Source organism: Rutilus rutilus (genome assembly GCF_951802725.1).
Source record: "Rutilus rutilus genome assembly, chromosome: 19".
NCBI classification, from domain to species: domain Eukaryota; kingdom Metazoa; phylum Chordata; class Actinopteri; order Cypriniformes; family Leuciscidae; genus Rutilus; species Rutilus rutilus.
Genome location: NC_140232.1, coordinates 33,654,187 through 33,674,892, shown reverse-complemented (window position 1 = coordinate 33,674,892; position 20,706 = coordinate 33,654,187). Strand labels below are relative to the sequence as shown.

General features: G+C 36.4%; 1 long non-coding RNA gene across 1 annotated transcript; it reads left to right on the top strand.

The window, feature by feature from the left end:
• Positions 1 to 7,404: 7,404 nt before the first annotated feature.
• LOC311278044 lies at positions 7,405 to 15,500 on the top strand. Its single transcript, XR_014625374.1, has 3 exons — positions 7,405 to 7,582; positions 14,990 to 15,149; positions 15,305 to 15,500. It is a non-coding gene; the product is annotated as an uncharacterized lncRNA (long non-coding RNA).
• Positions 15,501 to 20,706: the final 5,206 nt, after the last annotated feature.

The window sequence follows — 20,706 nt, the reverse complement described above, 5'->3', positions numbered from 1 at the left end:
TAGATGATTATTATAAAGCAGCACAGATAAGACACTTGGTTTGCTGGTGTAATGATGAATACTGCGCAAAGTGGAAAGAATTTGAACAGTCACAATTTGAATTACCCCTTCAAGCGTTATTAGGAGATAGAAAGTATCAGCAGACACAATTACATAATTTGAACTGCTGGACAAGGACCCCCTTGGAAATATGGTATAAAGAATTAAAAAAACCTAAAATGGAAAGACAGGGAAGAATATTAAGATGGGTGGAGCATGACTTACAATTTAGACCAGCAAAACTGGATCTGAGATTTAAACAATGGAGTATAAAAGGTATAACATCCTTCTGCTTAATCTCTTCTGGGAATGGAATAGAGAGCTTTCAACAACTTTCCCAGAAATACTACTTAGATAAACAAGATTTTTTCAGATATCTTCAAGTTAGAGATTACTTCAACAAGAATATAAAGAATGTGGAAGAAGATGGTCCCACAATAGTGCAAATATTTATAGATGCATATAAAAAAAAGTTAAATAAGAAAGTAGTATCAAGAATTTATTCCTGTTTAATGTCAGCAAAAAATTACTCTACAACTTATGTGAAACAAAAGTGGGAAAAGGAAGCCAATATAAGTATTACAGGAGAAGAATGGCTAACTATGTGTAAAACGCAGATGAATACAACAAGTTCAGATTCATGGAGGGAATTTGTCTGGAAAAATACCATAAGATTTTTTATAACCCCCAAACTAAAGTATCAACAATCTGGGAATCCAAAAACTGGTGAATGCTGGAGAAAATGTGGAAATGTACTGGCAGACCATTTTCACATCTTTTGGGATTGTAACAAAATTCATACTTATTGGCAGGATTTAAATAGAGAAATGAATGCAATAATGGAGATGAATCTGGAATGTGACTTTAAAACTATGTACTTGGGCATCATCCCTTTAGATATGACAAAAGGGGATACTTATCTTTCTAATATACTACTAGCAGCCAGTAAGAAAGCCATTACAAGGAAATGGCTCAAAGAAGATCCCCCATCAATGTTTGAATGGCAAGAGATTGTAACGGATGTGTACAATATGGAATCTCTGACTTTTTTGTTAAGAAAACAAACTGAAAGTATGGTATCACATTGGCAGAAATGGTTGAAAAGAGATGAAAATCATTTTTGACTTCTAACGAATGGATAGAGTTGGCAGTTTAACCCTTAACAAAACAGTATTGCAGAATTTGAGTGAATCATGTGATCTGGAATATAATACAAGTTTTCTTCTTGGTGACCAGTGTATGTCCATGTATGTGTATATGTACTCAGTAGAGATGTGCACTTGTGTTATAAATGTTTGTTGATGTTGTTCTATCTGTTTGAAAAAAAAAAAAGTAGAAAAAAAAAGTAAAAAAAAAAAAAAAACAATGGCACTTGAACTCTGGATTACGGATAACGGGACTGAATGAACCAGTTCACCAAATTGGACTGAACTGTCTGAAACGGTTCGTGGCTTGAATCAGCACAGATATAGAAGGTACTTTCGGACATTCTAGGGTTGGGTATCGTTTGGGTTTTTTTCAATACCGGTGCCAAATACTTTTAAAACGGTACTGGTGCCTAAAAAAAAAAAAAAAAACAGAGCCTCAAAACGATGGTGAATGACATTAAAGAACGTTTTTTATTGAAAAAAATTAAATAAAAAATTCTTAAAATTTAATATATAAAAATTTTCTTTAAAAAGTTTACTTTAAAAAGTAATCTAAATACAAAACAGAACAAATTTACTTAACAAATTCACAATAAAACCTAAGCTACCTAACCCAAATACAATAATTTAACACTACAGTAATAACAGCAAAGTAGTCTGTAGGCTATTCTTGGTATGCTACAAACCAGCTTTAAATTTCAGCAATATGACCTACGCCGTATCCTCTATGCTGTAGACTACTCGTCAGTTTTCATTTATACTTCTGCATCGTTGTCCGCATTGAAGTGCAATTACACATGCAGAGGGAGCATGTGAAAACCGAGGGAGGAGTTCTGGCAGACCAATCACAGCGCTTGCGGTACGCGTAGAATTGACACGTTGTTACATTTTTGTGAAGTGCACTTCAGGGTACACTGTAGGCTACGTGTGCTACACACAGCCTACGACGTAGTTACAGTGTGAGTTCAACACAGAAGTATAAATTGGGTTTTAGCCTGATAGGCAAGGTTTGCAGGGCCACCTTTCACAAGGATGATGTCCATCCTGCTTTAGGCTTGGAACATTTGAAACAGGGCCTTACTGAAGATGCCCGCATGAATTGTAGCATAATGGCGGGGGAGCAGAGAGTTTCCAGGCTAGCTGCAGTAGTCTTGACCCCAGAAGCACTTCCATGGCAGGGCAAAGTGACGTCTAAGCATAAAAGGGTGGAAACAGTGAGTTCCTCCACCAGTAAGAGACATAAGAAGGATTCCTTAGCTAGAAAAGAAGAGGTTTTGACCTCTAAGTTTGCACAGATTAAGTCCCTAATACTAAATCTGAAAACAAAGGAGGCACCACCACCGGTATTGGAAAACCCCAATAGCGAATTAGCCATTTCTGAGGTGGATGTGCTGTCCATGACAGCCTCTCAAAAACAGTTTTAAGAGGGAGGAAACAAGGAATTTTTATCGGAAGTCCCCTCTCGGTTCTCTCATGATGACTCCCAGAACATGGCACATGGTTCAGGGGAAGGAGTAGAATCTGATCAGGATGTAGTTAGACAAGCCCTCCAGATTGCGCTGGAATGCTTAAAGGGCACTGACCCCTACAGTGGCAGCTCCCTCCAGTGCCTTTTTCAGAGTCTGCTCTTAGCATTCCCCCATCCAAAGATAATATTGAGGAGCTACAGAAGTGCTGGACTAATCCCAAGTCGCTTATGCATCATATCACTGCAAGCAGGGCCTTGCCAGCAATGCAGTAAGACTCTAATGGGCTGGTTCAAGTTTAATTCAAGCACTTTCAAGGACCTATCTTTGTTTTCACAGACTTTCCTAGCCTTGAATCCATGTGTCTGAAATACTTTCAAGGAGCGTGGGAACCCTCACTTAAATCTTACCGACCCCAAACTTTTGTTAATATAACTCGTCATACTAAAGTTTGGTTGCATCTTATAATAGTATTATGGGCCAGTAATTCCTTCACATAAACGGCAGCAGGTCTTGAAGAGTTGTTGGACCATCACAAAAAATGTGTATCTCCAGATTCTGTCCTGTTTAATTACTGTCGCATTTGCTCATTTAAACAGAGTCGGTGCTTACGTAGGGTTGCCAACCGTTCCGTATAATACGGAATCGTCCCGTATTTAAGGCATCAATGAAGCGTCCCGTATGAAAGCCATACGGAACGCAGTTTGTCCCGTATTTTCAGGCATACGATCTAAATTAAGAATTAACCATTTCTCTGAGATAAATCTTTGTTTGATTTGCAAACATAGCCGTTCGCGGAAGGCTTTAAGACCCAGCAGAATCCTCTCCCGGCTGTCGCTCCCGCTTCACAGCCATCGGGACTCGCGCTAACGGCAAATCCATTCTTTCACTGTCCGCGTTTTTATTCCGGCTAATCAGTTTGGGCGATTACAAACAACGTGATTATTGTTCATGAGTCCAACATTCTTTATCTGAAAAGTATGCACTTTTCATTTATTCATACATGGTTGCAAAAACATTTAGGCCTAGTTCAAAATTTTAAGTGCCATTGTTTAAATGCTTTTTTTTTTAAAAAGACGTTTAATTATTGTGCTTTTAAATTTTATGCCATCTATGTATCTTCCTGACCAAAAAAAAAAAAACCTTTTATGTTTATCGTTTTGAATAGAGGTTGATGATACAGTAATATTCGTTGGTAACGTTATAGCTATATATTGAAAATAGGTCAAATTCAACAATTTGAACATGGAGCCACATTATTTCTATGGGACTGAACCATATATGGCCTTTAAAATGAAGATTACAAAAGAAAAGTTTATTAAGAATGAGAATTTAGAAGGATATTAAGGTATCTTTATTATTTTTAGAGTTACAGGCACACAAACTTTGGAAAAATACTATTTATGGCACTCTAGTAATGTTCAATTGTGTTGATAGAAAAAAAAAACAAGATACATTTCTAGTTTCAACATTATTTGTTCTTCAGAAAATGTGCGACCATTGAAAATGTAAACTAACTGGAGCCACATTAACATCCCTATATTGGGACTTAATTAACCATATTTGGCCTTAAAAAATAAGAAACCAAAAGAAAAGTTTGTTAAGAATTAGAATCTAAGAGAATATTAAGATATTTTCAAAAAATTGCAGGCATGCAAACTTTGGGCAAAAAACAAAAGTACTGCTTTTTCCCATTTTTAAAATGTCACTGTTGGCATAGCTATAATGAAACAAAGATGGCTAAAGTCAACCAATAGACCTAACAATCTCTGTGTAAAAGTAAAATAATGATGCAGTTTAAAAGTCATTTTAACCCCCCTGTAATCTGACTCCAAATCGTAGGTGAAAATTGTCATTTTGACCCATTTTACAAAACTGTAAATTACTCAGTAAATAGACATCCATCATATGTAGCCTAATATTTTGGCTTTCTTCTTCATTTACGTTTGTCTTTCTTCAGAATATTTTCTTTTAACAAAATCAAAAATTTGAGCTGGGAAAGTGTCTGAAATTTGGTTGATTTTTCCGAAATGACCCAAATGTGTTTGTCTGAGAACCTTTATACATCTTTTGTACACATATTTAACTGTAGATGCTGAAATGATATGCACTGTGTGGTACACTACAAATATTTTGGGTGTCCCTTATTCTGTCCCTTATTTTCCTATAAAGAACCACGATTGTTCCTTATTTTCCTTTCCATAAGTTGGCAACCCTATGCTTACGGCAACACATCAGTCATGGGGAAGCCAGAAATAACGGTCTATGAAACAGACTTGAGTGAGGAGTTGCAGCACTACGCTCTTCAGGTCGCTTCTCTGGCTTACATTCTGTTTGAAAATGACCAGGACATTGCTCACTACATCACCGAGGTTGGTTCTCGTTGTACTGTGAGATTGGGTTGTCTCAGTAAAATGCAGTTGTTTCAGTATTGTGAAAATGTGCTGTTTTTTTTTTTTTTTTTTTGTCAGGAGCTTGATGGTGGAGATTGAGAGTTTTTTGTTGATGTTAGTTTGTGGAACATTAATACTGTGTCTTTCTTTATAGCAATTTCTGAAGAGGCAATGGGGGACCTGGAACTGCATCGTGGGGAACTTTGTGGGCTATGGCCAGTACCAGTGGAACGGTTATATCCGCTTCTCTTTTGACGACAAAATGTTTACGATCTTCAAAAGTGCCTGAGGGTCAGCAATGGTTAAAAAAAACATTATTTGGTATTTTACCAAATAATAAAACATACTCCTTCAGCTCGTGGTTCATGTGTCTTTCTGCTGTGAAATCTGCACTGATTTGTATGAAGTAGGTAAACATAAGAATACCTTCTGTATTGTTATAATATTTCAGGATAAACACTGTTTATTTAATTATCCAAGTTCAAAGTTTATTTTAAGCCCAAAGGGTAATTTTTGGTGCAACATAAACTTTGTAAACATGTACAAAACACACAGTAAACACCAGAAACAGCACACAACATTCTGACATCTTATAAGTTTAAAAGCCAAAGCAGAAGGAATCATGTTAGAGTCACGGGACAGTGGATGAGATGAATCTGCAAGAGTAGATCTAGCTTTCTGTAAAACAAACCGTTCAGAAATGTTTGATAACCCGCTCTGCTAAATGCCGATAATCTTACATTGACAATGACATTCAATGATTTTCCATGTATAGCAAAGTACAGATTCAATATAAGATTAGTGAAATGTTAGTTGAATCCATGTTGGTTTTATTTATTTATTCTGAAAAATCATATTCAAATATGAGTATCAAATATGATCAACAGGCTTTTGAGGAAGGTTTATTTGTTCATCTCTCAATCATCATTGTATTGCATTACATTATATTAAATATCATCTTACTAAAACATATTATTGGCAAATATAGATATTGTATTTTATGTCAGTATCTTAATACTGTTATAAAGATCTCATTGATTTACAAGAATCAGAATTTCATCTTACTTTTTGGCCATATAAATACTGTATCAGCATCTGCAGCAAATTGCATATTATTGCTCAGTTTGAGTCTCTGAATAAATCTGAGCTGTTTTTTTCCCTCCTCGAGTATGAGCTCAATATTCTAACTATAGAGTATATAGTATATATTAGTGCTTATATAATAATTGAGCAATAAAATAATTAAGTTATAAAATATTACATGCATCTATAAATGTATAATAAAAGTGTATATAAATATTAACATATTACTACAATTTAAAATTATGGTTTTCTATTTTAATATACTTTAAAGTGTAATTTATTCCTGTGATCAAAGCTGAATTTTCATCATCATTACTCCAGTCTTCAGTGTCACATGATCCTTCAGAAATCACTCTAATATGATGATTAATGTTGGAAATAGCTGTGCTAATATATATTTTTATAACCTGTGATACTTTTTGCTGGATTCTTTGATGAATAAAAAGTTCATTATATAAAAAGAGCAGCATTTATTTAAAATAGAAATCGTTTGTAATAATATACACTACATGTCAAAGGTTGGGGTCAGTAAATTTCTTTGAAAATAAAAATTAATACTTTTATTCAGCAAGGTTGTTGTTAAATTGATTTAAAAAAAGTGATAGTGTTACGGGAGAATAGAGACATGAGGCGTACGGATCCATATGCAAAGCCTTTTATTCACAAGAGATGTGTTTAGAACAGACAGAGGCCCAAACAAAGGCAAACAGGTGATCTGGACAAGACAACGAGCTTTCCAGAGACAGGCGAGGGTAAACAAACGAAGACCGTAATCCAGTGGACAAGGCGAGAGAATAAACCAGCTAACCATGCTAAAGTCCTGGCGTCAGGCGAACAATATCCAACAGGGCAAGACGAGAGAGGTCATCCAAGGCGAGCAAGAGTCCAGAGCAGTGTAGGCTAACTATACTCAGCAATAGGAGAGCTTGTGCATGAGTGCTTTATAGTCCCTGTGATTGACTACAGGTGTGGGAACAATTAAAGCCATGAAACATGGGAAATGTAGTCCAGGGTAATCTGTAACTTAGTGTGCAGTGAAAAAGTCTTAATGGTGAACAGGCGACCTCTGGTGGTGAATGGATGGAAACAGCAGGTGTAAAATGCATTTATTTTGAATAAGCACCAGATGGCGCTGTTCTCGACACCCTGGAAGCTTTGAATCTTTTTGGTCAGGGGGAAAGCCCAGTGAAAGCCTCAGTGATTCATGAGGCTTCAGGCTATACAGTAGGTGGCGGTATGCACCTTTATAGTCATGGTTGCAATCTGCCATAAAACGAAAAGAAGAAGAAGAAGAAGAGGCTTCAGGCTTCATTTCCCCATCCCTAGCGCTGCTGTCCGGGGAGGGCTCCGAGCTCGGAAATTTTGCCCGAACCCATTGTTGTTGTAAGAGTATTTAGGACTAGAAGTGAGGAGATGGGGTGGTGGAAGGAACGCTAACTGTCAACGAACGGAGGTGAGTTTGCAGTATATATATACACCTCTTACCTCGTTGATTGGTTTGATTAACAGAGTGTCTATTTAGGTTTGATTGTCTGAATGTGCTCCACATGTGTTTAATTAGGTTTAATTATAACGTGCTCCTCCCGAACTTTGTTAATAAAACATCATTTAACACATCAGAAAAACATACCCGGCCAAGAGAAAAAGTATCAGACAATCTACTCTCTTTGCCAAAAAGAAATAATAAAAAAATAAAAAAAAAAAAATAAATAAATAAAAGGATATACATTTTTCCTTGAGGAATTTGTGCATCAAGGTAAGTAGAGAGCGATCAGGCTAACTGTTAGGTCAGGGTATATTCTGGCAAACCGTTTGCCAATCACGTCTAGCAATCGGCAAAGCAAACTGTGGCACACGCCATTTACCAACAAGCGATGGGTAATTCGCAAAGCACAATGTTATTTTCTGTTTCCCCAGCACGATACCATTGAACGGCATAAAGTAAGAGGTTTGAGAAGTAAGAGGCGGGGCACCAGTTAAAAAATTTCAAAGTTAAAGTTCACGCAAACAGGTAGGCTATTAATAGACAAGGGGCTCGTTCTTCGTACGTCGCTAACTCAGTTAGCTGGATTTGATTGTTGACGATTTGGCATGATCTTGGATCGTTTGGTTCTTCGAAGCTCATCCTGGACTTGCTGTCATAGCAACACATGCGCAAGCTCAAACCTGCTCGGGAGCAGGCTTATTTCATGTAAACAGGATTAGATCCCGGCTTCATAAGCGGAGCTGATGCGGGAAGTCCAGCGCAGCGCGATAGTGCACTTTCTGAGATGTTTTTTTTTCTTTCTCGTGACTCGTGAGATTGTCGTTTACATTATTAAATTGTTGGAAACGCTCATTTATTTTCGACTTGTCGGAGTCTGGCTTTAAATACAGCACAAACTGTTTGCATTGCCCTAAGATTATTTGCGAGTTTCCTTTACACTATTGGAGATGCGGAGAAGTTGATGGAAAGGGCTGTCTGTCGTGTCATTTGGAGTTTACCTGGCGCTTTTAGGTTTAAAAAAGTTTTTTTTTTTTTGGCATTTCCAAGCCACTTTAGACCCAATGTTGTAAAGCAGTTTTTTTTAAAGCAAATTTTTTTTTAGGCTATCATCATTTTTTATGAAGATCATACAATCATGACCATGCCGATTACAGTATGTCACTCAGGCTTCACTAACGTGATTGGTACCATAGACTATAGGCTGCCATCAAGGCCTCAATGAAGGGGATTATGTGAACAGAAAGGGGGATTATGTGAACAGAAAGGGGGTTCACAATGTAAATGTGCAGCCCAGTTACAATTGGGATTCTTAATATTCCAGATTAATAATATTATATCAAATAAAAAAAAAGGCAGTTGACAAATCTTCCATAATCACAAATGTGAAAGCAAAAAGGTCAGGATCTGTGCATGACTTAAGAATTTTCAGAGATTCACATTCCTGCACATTATTTGAAAGTGGTAAGGAAAGTTCCACAATTAAATATCAAGCTCACTGTATTACATACACTTATTGATCCTAACAGAACTGCATTTTTCATAGGTGATTATGACATGTTCCTGCAGACAGGTGTTTTATGACCCCATTCCCTGACCCAAACCAGTTACAATGCAGCTCTAGCCAGGACAAGGGCACACAATGAAATGAACTTTGGCTAACTAAAGGGAAGATTTCAGTGTCTGAAAAGTCTGAGGGTTGCACACCTGACAGGACCTGTGGCATTGTTGCATGTGCCATATTACACAACACTTTTCATTAAATGTTTAATAAAAGACAAATATGCTTAGTTCCTTGAGTTTTATTTCAATTGTTCTTTGTAAAGAAAAGCCAGTGGTCAAGTGCCTGCAACAAGATATTAGACACATGCCTCATGCAACAAATAAAAAGGAAAAGTAGGCTATACACTGCCCAGCTGTAGGCCTATGTCTCCTCTGTCTGTGCAGACTCTTCTGTAGGCCTTTCTGTAGATGTGGAATCCTGCAACTTATATTGCAGCCATAAAGCATACAAGTATAAATGAAGTAAAGTTATTTATGCACTTGCAGGTAGGCTAGTTCCTCCATATGACAGTTATCTGAGAGGGGTTATTCACTGTCCAGTGCAATGGAAACAAATGGACATTACAAAGTCTTATACTTTCTTTCCTTTGGAAAGTTAGAAAATGTCCACTTACTGCACATATTTCAGCACCACTTTCTTGGGAACAGATACAAGTGTTGGTGTATTATGTAAAAGTGCACAAAAGAGGAAAACACAATGTCATTACAATGAACTACACTCGGGAAAATGTGATCAATAACTCATGGCAAAAATATTTTTACATTAATATAAGTTTATCAGTTTTCACTTTCACAAGTCAAAGCAATTCATCATTACTTTTAATGCGGCCTTCATTTAATGCAGCAATATTTGTACAATTATTTTACAGTGTAGGCTACTAAGATCTTTTCTTTTTTCAGCCTTTTTCTTGGTTGCTTTTATAAACAGACAACCATTTATTTAACAGTGCCTTTTATAGAAGAGAAGAGACTATAATATAACTAAAAATTACCATTAGGCTGTGTAGAATATTTTTGTACTTCACTTTTATTTGTTCCCATGTTCTAGTGTGGTGACTCTGACATTACAATGAACAAAGTAGCCTAATTATGCAATTATTAAAATACAAAAAAGGCTAATAAGTGATAAAAACATCTAACATGGCCACTTCTAACAGATTTAAATTGTCTGCTACTTTTTGCCAGCCCTCCTGGCTTTTGCAGACTTTGAGGTGTTCCCTGGCGTTTTGATTAAACATTAAAATTCCGAATAAACTTCGACTATCTTGCTCTGTTGAGGAGAAAAACTGTGCGCGCTCTTTGGCCACGCTGAACAGCCAATAGCAGCGTTGCTGATCAATGTTTCTACGATCGATACATATCCCCTTTTAAGCCAGCGCATGAACGCGCAGTTATCTCAGATAACTCAATCCAGCTATACTAATCATAAACAACAGGTGAGTTCGAAGAACCCAATTAGCCGGATCATGATTAGCACGATGATATCATCTTGGATGTGTCATTTGATCTCGGATGTAATAAGCAACGTACGAAGAACGAGCCCAAGGTCTATATTTTAATAGTCAAATATTGATTGTTTATAGCTGAATTAGTAGAACGCAATTATATTTGGAACATAGATAGAATATAGCCTATGGGAGTGCGGGGCTAGTTGTAACACGCTTGTTTTAAATACTTCCGCACATGCTTGGATGACGAAACTTTGTGTATATTTTTTTTTTTTTTTGGAAGATATCCATTGACATTTATTAAACCATAGCAAAAGTAAATTTCTTACTTAAATTAATTTTTCATCTCTATTTTTTGTGTTTATTTAAAATTAGACAAATCTGATATTATTTTAATCTCTAAGATGTTATTTAACAGTTGAGATAGTTGTTTAATGCTTCGCTAACTAGCAGAAGACACTAGCCGGGTTTAATGGTGCCTTCACGTGCTATGGAAAAGATGATATTTTCCACTTGTGAACTGGTATTTACCAGTGTGTTGTGTTCAAGTGCTTTTGTTGTCGTAATGTAGGTAAAAAAATTGGACTCACAGATCCCGACCTGTTATTTGGCTAAAACAATTTTAGATTGCTTAAGTCAGTAAATCATGGTGTCGCTGGCGTACACTACAGACAAAATACATTCACGTGAGTAAATTGCCTGACCGCTCATTACTAGGAGGCTCCTATTGACTGCTAGCTAGCATCTGCTCTGGGTAGGTAACACCAAACCATAACGGTATTTTTAAAACTGACACTGAGTGTTAACGCATTATATTACAATTGTTAATGACACAACATTGTATAGGCTACAAAAACTATCCGCTAACAGTTGCAAAAAACGTTTAGTTGTGTATTCACGATTCTTGCGTTGCTCTCCGCCATTTTGAAAAGGTCAAAGGTTATCTCATCTCGGCAACTCGTGCATCAAAATATTCTACGAGTTGCCCAGTGGAAAATACCACATGAGGGGGTGTTCATGTGCATTTTCCACGTCGGCTTTTGGTATTTACCATAATTACCATAGCACGTGAAGGCACCATAAATCCCAGTTGTGCAGGCGGGGGCATGTTGTAACACTGCGTTACAATGAGCCCCTATTAGAAATATGGTATTATATTCTATACTTTTATTAATTTTATTGAGAAAACGTGAGAAAAAGGTGATAACTGACTGAGAGTCAATGTTCAGAAATTACTAATTATTTATTTGTTTTGAACTATGTTGTATAGCTGTGTTTTCATGTGTTCGTAGTCAAAAGTCAAAAATGAGTTTATATTTAATTATTAAAAATTGTCATTATTTTATATGAAAACGTTTTTTAATTTATTTTATTTAGAAAATATTTTAGTTTGTTTTGTATATATTTTTTATTAGATCAGATAACATTTTAAGCTGTCATATGGTCATGTTACAATGTACCCCACCTGGGGCATGTTGTCACATTTCACTTCCATTCTTTCGGGGTATATCAAGAAAAAAGTATATACTGTATTAATAAAACAAAAACACATAATTGTAGAAGACATGTGGTAAATTAATGTGGGGAAAAAAATACTCTGAACCATAAGTAGATTTACACAAACTGAGAAAGTCAAAAAGCGTTACTTTGTGCCCCGCTCTCCCCTATAATCCAATAAAGAATCCAACGATATAAGATATTGGCATGAGCAACCCCATTCTTATGTAATATCTTAATAAAATATCGAATTTAATATCTAAGTTCATACCTCCATTTTGTAATATAATTGTAAAGTCCGTTAACACAGATTTTAGCCTAATAGTGGTTCTCAAACTGGTGGCCATGCTGTAAAGCTTCCAGATGGTACAGGGTAGCCTAGCCACACTTAAGACGTTTTATGAACTATAGAAATTTTCAGAAATTCAGTGTAGCCAATCATCAGAGAAATAAGACTTCCAACCAACATAATTTATTAAATCATTGCATAACGCATTCTAGGCTATTATTTCATGTAGGCTATGTATGGTAAGTTTTAAATGGTTTTGTGTCATTCATTTTCTGTGGAAAAAAATCATCTAAAGCTTGATCGTTTAATACTGAGGCTATAGGCCTACATTAGATGCGCGGATCATATTAAACGTCACCCGAATCGGCTGCTTCTAATTAATAATGCACCGCCACCCACCCGCAACATAATTTTCTCTGATTTATAGATATCCGCACCCGATCGCCACATTACAATTATTTTAAGGCCGGTTTCATACAGCACGCCTGAGTGGCGCGTCGGAAGAGCGTTTGCTGCGCGTGCGTGCCCATTGTGCTTTCACACCGGCTGCAAACAAACGCTTGGTGACGGCACCGATGATTTTAAAACCTGACACATAGGCCCTACGACTGTGACATTAAAAATCAAATTATTTATTTATCTACCCCCGCATTGTGTGTTCATGTTTTAATCTGCGTGTAATGTATATAAAAATGGTTTCAAATATTAACAGTCACATATAGCTATCTGCATAACCATAAAAACCACTGCTGTAAATCTGTGCAATTAGCCTATAATATAGCCTAATAAAATAATACAATACCCAGCAGAGAAGTGATAACATGTAGGCCTATTGCTTAAATACGCTCTTGAGCACGTGTAGCCTATAGGCTAATAATATTTGCTAAAGATCGACATAATATCTGTTTTAGTAAAAAATATATATTTATTTATTTATTTTCACATTTTAGCACTGCGCGGTTTTTATTCCCATTTTACGCACAAAACCCAATGGCCATGCAGGGCTTGTGTTCTATTTGGTAGCCTATTATTGTCTTATTTGTCACGGTGGTTTTGCTTTAAAATAAAGATGTTTTCTGATGTTTTACTGAAATAGCCTACAGTGAATTAGGCCTACACCATGTGTAAAATCCCGTTGTTGTGTTTATTCACAGATCCTAATGGAAAAACGAAGAAGCATGAAGTAAAATTACGAAGCCATGCATAGCATGCGGAAAAAATATTGTCTATATCAGACTTTGACATGCCAGTAATTTCATGCAGTCATGCTCATTGCTCACTAAAAGTGGCACTGATATATCGGGTAAATTAATTTAATATAACTAGGCTAACTCTCAAACAGTGTATCATTTATCAGCAACATATTTCGTGATATCGTCTAGCCATAAAGCTTACAATATGACTTTTTTGTAAAACTTTTAAACGAAAACGATGTGAATTGAGCTCTAGGCTATACGAATACATTTTTACAGTAACTTCATCTAACTTGATTCGTAAGTTCATCAAAACATTATCCAATTGATTGTTACTGAAATCGTTATCACTTAATATTTCTGTAGTAGCCTACGGCCAAACAGCGTGATAGATCATTCATAAACTCGTACCAGACGTGTAGCCTACATGCGTAGGATTGCTGTAGGCTATAAACCAATAAAATCGGTTGTGTATAATTGTATATAGCCTATAACTAATTCAGCTATAAACAATCAATATTTGACTAAACCTGGTCTATTAATAGGCTACCAGTTTGCATGAACTTTAACTTTGAAATTTTTTAACTGGTGCCCCGCCTCTTACTTCTCAAACCTCTTACTTTATGCCGTTCTATGGTATCGTGCTGGGGAAACAGAAAATAACATTGTGCTTTGCGAATTACCCATCGCTTGTTGGTAAATGGCGTGTGCCACAGTTTGCTTTGCCGATTGCTAGACGTGATTGGCAAACGGTTTGCCAGAATATACCCTGACCCGGTTACTGAACTGTTATCTAGAATGACACATCATTAGCGTGTCCAACATATCAACACCAGTTTGTATCTTTGGTACCAATTTCTAAGAGGTGGGATGGGTGGGACATGTCCCCACCACTTTTGAAACATCTCGCGGCACTAATATACCGATACAAATACATAAAACATTTCCAGTTAACTAGCAGAGCATTCATATAGTTTGTTTGTTAAAGGAACACTCCACCGTTTTTTTGAAATGGGGCTTATTCACATTCTTTCATACATTTAGATAGGTGGGTAAATGCATTTTTGTCTCAGTGCATGCATTGCTTTTAGTTTGACAGGGTCGGTGCTAGCTTAGCACAATGAATGGAATCCTTTGTTGCCAGCTAGCATGTCCTGAGTAAAAGTGATCCAAAAAAAAAAAAAAAAAACGTAATTACTTATGATGTAACACCACAATTCCAGCTCGTCATACTAAAGTTTGGTTGCATCTTATAATAGTATTATGGGCCAGTAATTCCTTCACATGAACGGCAGCAGGTCTTGAAGAGTTGTTGGACCATCACAAAAAATGTGTATCTCCAGATTCTGTCCTGTTTAATTACTTGTGCATTTCCTCATTAAAACAGAGTCGGTGCTTACGGCAACACATCAGTCATGGGGAAGCCAGCGATTAAGATCCATGATACAGAAATGAGTGAGGAGTTGCAGCAGGAGGCTCTTCAGGTCGCTTCTCTGGCTTTCAATCTGTATGAAAAAAAAGGGGACATTGCTCACTACATCGTAAAGGTTGGTTCTCTTGTACTGTGAGACTGGAATGTCTCAGTGAAATGCAGTTGTTTCAGTATTGTGAAAATGTGCTGTTTTGGAGTTTTGGTGTCAGGAGCTTGATGGTGGAGATTGAGTGCATTTGTGGAACTTTAATACTGTGTCTTTCTTTATAGCAATTTGATAAGAGGCAAGGGGGGACCTGGAACTGCATTTTGGGGGACTGTGCTTTCTATGTGCATCATAAACCGAACGGTTACATCAAATTCTTTTTTGGCGACCTAAAAATTACTGTCTTCAGAAGTCCCTGAGGGTCAGCAATGGTTCAAAAAAGCTTATTTTATGCAACCAAATAATAAAACATGCTCCTTCAGCTCGTTGTTCATGTGTCTTTCCGCTGTGAAATCTGCACTGATTTTTATGAAGTAGGAAAACATAAGAATACCTTCTGTATTGTATTATATTTCAAGACGAACACTTAGTTTATTTCATTATCCAAGTTCAAAGTTTATTTTAAGCCCAAAGGGTAATTTTTGGTGCAGCATAAACTTTGTAAACATGTACAAAACACACAGTAAACAACAGAAACAGCACACAACATTCTGACATCTTATAAGTTTAAAAGCCAGAGCAGAAGGAATCATGTTAGAGTCACGGGACAGTGGATGAGATGAATCTGCAAGAGTAGATCTAGCTTTCTGTAAAACAAACCGTTCAGAAATGTTTGATAACCCGTTCTGCTTAATGCCGATAATCTTACACTGACAATGACATTCAATGATTTTCCATGTATAGCAAAGCACAGATTCAATATAAGATTAGTGAAATGTTAGTTGAATCCATGTCAGTTTTATTTATTTATTCTGAAAAATCATATTCAAATATGAGTATCAAATATGATCATCAGGCTTTTGAGAAAGGTTTATTTGTTCATCTCTCAATCATCATTGTATTGCATTACATTATATTAAATATCTTACTAAGACATATTATTTGCAGATATTGATATATATATTATGTCAGTATCTTAATACTGTTATAAAGATCTCATTGATTTACAAGAATCAGAATTTCATCTTTTATGCCATATAAATACTGTATCAGCATCTGCAGCAAATTGCATATTATTGCTCAGTTTGAGTCTCTGAATAAATCTGAGCTGTTTTTCCCTCCTCGAGTATGAGCTCAATATTCTCACTATATAGAGTATATATTAGTGCTTATATAATAATTGAGCAATAAAATAATTAAGTTATAAAATATTATTACATGCGTATATAAATGTATAATAAAAGTGTATTTATTTATATAAATATTATTAAAATATTATTACAATTTAAAATAATGGTTTTCTATTTTAATATACTTTAAAATTCCCACACATCAGTTCAGGTCTGTTTTGTGATTGCCCGGGTATGTTTTTCTGATGTGTTGAAGCTTGACCGTAACTCAGCTTCCGGAACGATTATGTATTTCTTAGGGTGAATATTTTATTTTTCAGAAAAGAGGGCGGGGCCGTGGTTTGGGGAGGCGTGGTTAAGGGGTGGGGGCGTGGTTGGGGTGAATGCATCAAAAAATACTTGACAAATGCATTCACAACCTTGCAACTATGTTATTGTACTGTAATACATAAAGTAATACATTCTTTCCATTCAATGTTTGGCCCGCAACAATTGAATACTATTTTTTTTTTAAAAAGTCTAGCTTTTAACACCTTTTACATGACACTATTTCTTTTCATGGCCATAGGTTAAAAATCTACTACTAAAATAAAAAATGTACTACACTATTTCAGTAAAAAAAACTATTTCAATCGTCCTGATGTTCTCTTGTAGCCTATACTTTCTTTATGTGGGCTTCTAGGTCACTAGCACCTTTATTTGACACTGACACGTACGTGCCAGCTTTGCAGTTCATGCATTCTGCTTTACACGGATCCCGGCCGAAACGAAAACACTGGAATTTTCTCTGTAAATCATCTGTGAATTTACATTTGTTTTTTTTTACGCTGTAAGCTACTTGCATCTTATCTCGCACTTGACCATAAACTGAAGCGTTGATCGATTCGAGTCACGCTGGTAAAATTCTGTGAACGTAAAGTCCGCCTACTTTGATTTGATTGGTCATTTCAAATATTCTGACATTGACGAGCAATGACAGACCAATGAGGCTGAGATGAAACACAGACACAGACACACACACAGACACAGGCCCTCTGTATTTTGACGTGCACTTGCCGCTGCGGATTGAGGAATGCGCTGATTATAACAAGACTGGGTGAAGCCGAAGCCGGTTTCATATGTTTTGTGTGCAAAGGCAAGCGTGTATTTAAAGTACACGCTTAAAGCCACACTATGTAGAAATTGTGTTTTTGTCAAACAGCGACCCCTAGATAGTCATAAATATATTATATTATATATATATTATATTATAAAATATATTATATTAACGTTTTTACATGATCGCAGCTAAATCACAAGTAAATAGTCTATAGTCTAGGCCTACTGTATAATTTAATTTGTGTTGTTTTTATTGGAATGTAAACATTACAAAATGCCAGATAACATCAATAAAGTTAAATGTACGTCGCATTATTTCATAACATTGGCCGTTATGATGTCATTAGACATGATTATTGCAATTTATCATAATAGTTTGCAAATTGTGCTCGTTTACACTATTTACAACCTCTACGTTAGGCTTATTTATGTCCTGATTATGTGAGATATTGAAAACTGTTCTCATGATAATCGCAGGAATCAACGTCAACAGCGTCGTCTGATATCCCTCAGGACTACATGATAAATACACCTCACAACACCTGAGTTCAGCTGGCAAACTAGTTCGTGAGGCATAGCTATCTGATTTATCAAAACGATTCCATTTACACCTGGTCACATAAATGTAATTTTGCGAAACGGATTTAAATCCGATCTTCAATTCCCGCGCTGCAGATTTAATGGAGTGCACGTCACCGAAAGCAACAGATATGAGCTGCATTTTATTGATCATCAGCTAAAATTTTTAAAATCAAAGACCGCAATAAGAGACAGCAGTAACAGCCCTGGTAAGATCATTTCGTTTCTTTACTTTTAATGATGATGATTGTGACTTACTTTCACTTTGATTTGCGATAGTTTGCACGTTGGCTTATGAATAGATGCTCATCTGCGGTGATGCGTGTTCCAGTAGCGTCATCATATCTGGATATAACATATAGCCTATAACACGCTCTCACACTTTTTTTTTTTTTTTTTTTAGCATTTTTGGGAGGAGTACAATTTACATATGTGGTTTCAACAACCAGATGCATTTACACTTGTCCAGTTTCGTCTAGAGTGCGGCCCAGACCTCCTCCTGAAGTGGTTTGAGCGATGGGATTCAAATCCGTCTCAAATGCGTTTCGGACGGCATTAAAACCTGGTCTTTTCACGATCGGATAGCTATCCGATCTAAGAAAACGCATGAAGTGGCCAGGTGTAAACAGCCCCCATGACAAAAACATACGCACGAAAGCCGAAAACAAACGCTGGTTGGCCTCTCACGTCCAAATTTGACGAAGTGGTGGGGGAAGTGACGTATGCCGTAAAGCAGTCGAATTTTGTAGTTCTTTTTGTGCTCTGGTTACTACCCGAACCCCGAAGTTACATAGTGCCAGTAAAAGCGATACAGACCCCATCAGGCTATGGCAGACGTGTCATTCAACCTATTGTAAGTCGATATACCATCACAAGGGTCTTGGAAATATATTATGAAGGTTGAAAAGCTACATAGTGTTGCTTTAATGGCCAATTGTAAAATAATGAAAACCAGGACATTTTCATCACTTTATAAAAAACAGCCAGCCCAGTTCTAAATCTAATTCTGACCAGGAATTAGGTCATGTCCTGAAAAACAGGATGTTTGGTCACCATAGGATTTCCAGTTATTGTGTGTGGCTTGAGTTCTGGTCAAGCTTTAACACATCAAAAAGACAAAAAAGTATCAGACTATCTACTCTCTTCGCTATAACGGATTTGCCAAATATGACATTTGCCGACGTTACGAGACTCGTGGAGGAAAATTCTGTCACCAAAATGAAAAAAATCAAGGGTATACATTTTTCCTCAAGGAATTTGTCTATAATTATCAAGGTAAGTAGAGAGCGATCAGGCTAACTGTTATGAACTGTTAACTAGAATGACACATCATTAGTGTCCAACATATCAACACCAGTTTGTATCTCTGGTACCAGTATCTAAGAGTTACAGTTCATGAATAGTTAACTTGTCAGTGAGCAGTCATGTTATTGGTTATCTAATTCTGATAAAAGAGATCATAGACGTAATTTGCGGGTGGGACATGTTCTCACCACTTTTTTGCTAAGGTCGATATTGTCCCCACCACTTTTGAAACATCTCGTGGAACTAATATACCAATACAAATACATAAAACATCTCCAGTTAACTAGCAGTCCACTCATATAGTTCGTTTGTTAAATAAGAGGCGATCTAGCGCTGAAATGTGGTGTTTTTTAAAATAAAGTGATCATAGTGCTCGTTGCCGCTGCCACTGCAATCAGTGGCGCGGATACTGTTTTCTTGTGGCTCGCGCACAGTCTTCACTCGGACGTGCGCTTCAATCCGTTGTGGAGACTCTTTTCTTTCCAGTAAAATTACAAAACAAAATGCACACAAACGTGTCCCTTCCTGACCAACCACTGATAAACATAATCGGTTTTGATGAGAAAAAAACCCTACACTGTAAAAAATCCAACTTGCAAATTGTTTACTCAGCTTAAGATTATAAGGAAAAAAACTATTTAAGAGAAAAAAAACTATTTAACTGCATGTTTACTATTTTGTCCAATGAAAAAAAAAAAACGTAAATGTTTTGATTTCTGCGCATGTCTCTATGTAACGTCATAAATTTATGTACTTGTGAACACGTGGTTTCCTCCAATCACGACTCGAAGGCATTGGATTCATCTCTGTTTGAGGTAAGTTTTCTTTTGCTTTATGAATGAAAATAAGCTACATTAATTGCACACATATGTTGGTAAATTATAGTATTATGTTAAAAGATATTTTCTGTGGAGACGATAAGTGTCTATCGTTAGAGATTATTCGCGTAGCACATTGCTACTTGACTTGACACGTAGACTAAAGTGAGGAAACATCCTTGAATGAGAAAAGAGGACGTGCATGATGTTTAAAATGTTAAGCGCAGTAAGTTGTGAAAAAAACACTCAAATCTGTTGCTTGCGCTGATTGAGACAGAATAAAGCCGTTTCTCTCGGACAGAATGTGAGTGCGAATTCAGTTATCTTTCACGGCTTATTGCTAATTAATAGTGAAATACACACACAATAGTATTCAGTTATAGTATAGTATTGTTATAGTATTCACGTAAACACAGTCGGCTATGTCTTAAGTGAACAAACAATGTTGTGAAATCCAGATGTTTCAGTATTTTATTTGTAAGTTTATTTGTTATATATATAAATGTCAATGACAATTTGTTTGCTTAGGTTGAGGCTCAGGCATTTGTAACACAGGTTAAATAAAGTTAATATTTAATTTACACAATTTAGTTATAT